This window comes from Glandiceps talaboti, chromosome 21 (assembly GCF_964340395.1).
Source record: "Glandiceps talaboti chromosome 21, keGlaTala1.1, whole genome shotgun sequence".
Taxonomy (NCBI): Eukaryota; Metazoa; Hemichordata; class Enteropneusta; family Spengelidae; genus Glandiceps; species Glandiceps talaboti.
In genome coordinates, this window is record NC_135569.1 from 10694040 (window position 1) to 10699039 (window position 5000).

Here is a 5000-nt window from a genome sequence, read left to right on the forward strand (position 1 = left end):
TATATTTTGCGTCCAACCCTTTCCACATGTACAGGTTTGCCATATGTTTTCCACTAAAACAATTATTAGAAAACATAGCTGGAAAAATTAATCGTTCCTCGATATCGAAAACATCCTGACATGAGGGTGGAATCGGGAGCCTGAACGTACACAATTTTGCCAGTGAGCTGATATCTTGTAATGTGGAATCATTTGTAAGATAATTGAATTTGCTAAGTTATTACAAGTCACATAATTGTATGTTTCCGTGCAGTATCATACATTTTCATTTATATAATGGGGGTATATATTTACCTTGGAGTAAATCTGGCGTCGTTATGGACTAATCGTGCTGAGCAATCAAAGCAGACAGAATTGTTAGAAATGCATTTATGCAATTATCATAGGAACTCAAACGATTTATTTACAACCTAAGTTTACAAATTAGAGCCTAGCTTTGCACGATTCTACAAAATTGACAGCCATAATGAACAGCGCCCTCAATTACAAGAAGCTATAGTTTATTGTAAGGGAATGCTTTGATTGTGAAATATCATCATGTGTGTGGCCAGCTCACTTTAAACCCTTAATCAAATTCATCATAAATATTTCATCAAAGTTTACTCTGCTGTCATACTCTCACAAGCCAGAGCAGGCAGTACAGTACGCCCTCTATATTTTCCCGCTGGTGTAAGATCATGATGAGACAACGTTGCCGTTACAAGAGGACAATGATTCACTACGCGTCGTCGATGTGTCCTAGCAGTTCCTTTGGGTTTAATTTATTTGTTGACAATTTCCCTGTATGCAGCAATTATCCAGACAAGCCATTATTTTTTTAACATCTAAAATTATCCAGAAATATTACGTAATATGTTTAACTTTTATTTTCTCAATTTTTTTTTAATACGACTAATTTATGGAATAAATATCAATCCTTTCCCGGATATGCAATTCTTTGACACGTATAATAATAAGTTTTAAAATTGTGTTAGAATCCAAAATGGCCGCCAAATACTGGATTAACTCTATGGGAAATTTAAATAAAGGTTTCCATGTTTTAAAAAAAGGTGGTGAACTCTGACCTTAATTAATTCAAAGTGAATATCACATATCGATAAGCCTTCATATGACAAAAGTTTGGAAAGATCTGAATAACTTTATAATTTTTCAACAACAAAAATTGACCCCCTAGGCTCTACTTATAAAATTAGGTAATTTTTGTTTGACATCAAATCCATGGTAACGTCGTGAGGTTGTATTATCGTTACTGTGACAACAGGACTAATGACGACTTTTGCTGCGACAGAAAAGACATTTTAAAAAATCCCAAAAAGGATAGTTTGTGCGTCAAACTCTGATTAAACCGGCAACCAGTGAAGGTAGTCAAAAATCATGATATTCTGACGCCACATGTCCTATTCTAGTATTAGATACACAGAAACTTTATAGCCCACTTTAATTATCAATAAATCGACGTATTATACTACAAGTCAAAAGAAAATTGTATTATTAGAAAGTCTGTATTTTGGTGAACTCTGCTAGTACTCATATAATCATTCACTCTTTGTTTCCTCCTTGTATATGCAGTAGTCTGAGCTGAGATTAACCTTTTAAGATTTGAAATAAAATCATTTATTAAAGATCTTGTATCATGACGTCAGTACGTCGTTCTGAGTGAACGAGAGTTTGACGTAATAGTGGTAAAATAGTGTCAAATTAAACTTTTAACATAACACCCACCAATAGTCAGTAGATAGTCTAACGATCGAAGTAAAGTGTTCTGTTTTGTGTAAAAACAACGACAATGAGGTACGTAAATGCCTTTCCGACGCTCGTGACTTCTACCATGAAAGTTTCATTTCAATTCTCCTACGAACTTCAACGGTCGCGGTCACCTATATGGAAGGTTCAAACTGCCCGTTTCCGGGCCATGTGTGTTCGACGCCGTTCGAGATGAATGATTTGTCCTTCATTTTTGACTCGTTTTGGAATCAGAGAAGATTCTGTTCGCGTGTAAAGGAATATTGATACAACGTTGTAATACCAACATGGAAGTATCACGGTAATACTTCCTTGATAGCAATAACCCCTCCCCTCCCCCTCTCTAGGTCGGGTATACACTTGATTTTTGGGTACAATTTGGGTTAATACCACAAACTGAAACCCAATTAAATCTTGTGTACACCCGTACCTGCATGTGGTGTTGGGGGGGGGGGGGGATACATACATATTTCACTGACCTGATTAACTGGATAATTTCTTGGTCACAGGAGAGTGGGTGCACAAAACATAATTCATAATTCAGTAATAACAGCAAAATTCTCCACTATGTGCCTCTAGCAAAGTAAACAAAATTATTAAGTTAATTCATAAAATAGATACAAATGTTACTTTCCTCCAAACCACTTTTCATCACAAGATAATTGAAATTCTTGTACTTTCTTTGTTTTATATATTTTAGTCAAATTTACCAAATTTTAAAAGAAAATCATCATTGGGATAAAGACAAATTAAAATATTTCGTTTAAAAGTGATTTCATCACATATTCAACCATTAAGTCTGTACCTAGTCGCCAATTTTAGTTCATCAGAAAGTCGAAACATTCACTATGAAAACGGATTTCAGGAAGATGCAACTGGTCTATGGTAGAATGGTTCAGCTAGTAAGCGTGCCAGAGATATGAATGGTCTTTGGCTCGTTTTGGTTCGTTTTGGTTCGTTTATGGGTCGTTTGGCTAGTTTAAGGTAGAATTACCAGACTTTAGCTCGTTTCAACATTTATTAAAGACCGGATACGAATTGATATCATCCAGATGAATTTGGATTGGAACGTATACGAAAAGGTATCCCGGTGGCACGGTGTTGAACTTATATCATGCATGCAACAAATCATGTCTACGAAAACATCGATCATAGCAGCCGTTCGAGACCTGGTCCAGTAATTATCACGAACGTAGTTACGTATTTGCATTTTTTGTACTGAGGATCGCAGTATTAAAGTTTGAGAAATAGTAACCTTATTAACTATACGAAGCATTTCAAAATACAATGTTTTGGTTCCTTATCCTGTTAATGTCTGACACCATAGGATGTCTTAATTTACAGAACTCCGCCATCTGTAGATAAAAAATATTCTCGAGGTACGGTATGCGGTATGCATAGAGGGGAAAAAAGACTTTTATAGAATAATTTTCAATTTGTTAGGTTTATCATTAGTATATTTTGAAGTGTTTCCGTGCCAGACACTACATCTAGATAACCCACAGGCATGTACAATCTTTCAATTAAAATACGTAACTCGATATTAATGTTTGTTGTTTTTCTCCCGGGTCTTCGTTTTTCATGACGTAAGTCATACACTCCATTTCCTGTTTATTAGATAGCAGACAAGATGCTCCTTCAATTATGATACCAGGGGCAAATGGTTCATGACAAATGGTTCTTATTCTATCGTATGGATGTTATTTAACAAGTGCACACCTTCTGTAACCACGTCTATAATCACGTCCCTATGTAGTGCTATGGAGAAATCGCAAGCCGTGCCCTTACAAAACAGCCGATTCGACAAACTAAAGAATGATAATGTTTACATAGATGTTGATAGATTTAATAGTACTTTGTCTCGACATTTGCTACAACAGTGACATACATTGTCACAGTTACAGAAAATAATATCCGCAGTAAACACCAGGGTGCACACACAATGTAGTCACCTTGTCTGGAAAGACTAGCTAGTCCATGTATTTTTGAATGATATAGCTTCTAGAATAGTAAGTAATTCTACTTTAAACGTGCAGTTTTTCATAGTTATAATTTGCAGGTATTTGCATGGACTCATTCAAACACAAAATTGATGAGCATACTTACATATATATCTCTGAAAAGAAAGCAATACTTAGTCGGGGAAAAGCAGAAAACTCAAAGCATAAAGTTGTCTATTCATTTAGGCAAACCCACAGACTGGTGATCAGTATCCAACTGTAATACTAGTAAGATCGTAAGTTATTAACTTTACACTTTCACATAGACCCTCTACTAATACTAGTAATCTATCAACACGTACATCTATGTAAAAATTATCGTTCTTTTTTTGTCGAATCGGCTGATTTTCCCATGTTCTGTATCAACGACCGGCACATCTTGCCCAAATAACTAATTTCTGTAATTCCCGTCGCTATGCATATTTCCAAACTTTCAGCAATAAAATGAGTTTCGGCTACACGTTCAACGTGTACGCGAACACGCAACTCGCTCACGTTCACGTTCGCGTACAAGCTGTGACCTAATTTTGCTTCGGCTAGCGGTTTACGTATATCAATAATGGTACATGGTTAGCCTAAATATTACATTATATTATACCATTACCAATTCCAGTGAATTTTGTGACGTCATCGCTGTACATTATTACTGATAATGTACTCCGTTATTGGGCATCGCGGCCCCGGAACGAGCATAACAATACAAGCTTATGGCCGTAAGGCAATAAAGGTGTGGGTATTTAAGAACTGGGAAATTATGGGGTAAACACCATAAGAATTTTTTTTAAAAAGATTCAAATTAAAATGAAACAAATTTGTGTTCACAGCAGTTCATTGAAGTGTATATGTGTGTGTACGTGTACGTACGTGCGTCGCTATGATTAGTATTCAGCTTCCGGGCCGAACATGGCAGACGATGTTCAGCGCTGTGTATATTATACGTTGTTTTGCGTTTCTCGATCTACAAATTCACTGAAATTGGCAAAACTATAAAATAATAACAATAATGTACGCCCATCCAGTCCATAATGGACTCAAGCAAACTTTGCACTCCATAATGGGCTCGGCTGTCGCCTCGCCCATTATGTCGTTCAAAGTTTGCTTTCGTCCATTATGGGCTGGGAGGGCGTACATTATTGTTTAATTAATGTTTTGGTTATATGACATAAATAGCGCAATGACAATAGCCGTATGGCTCAGATGTATTTACTTGAATAATCTCGTATTTTGACAATAAAATCACCCTGTAATATCTTGACG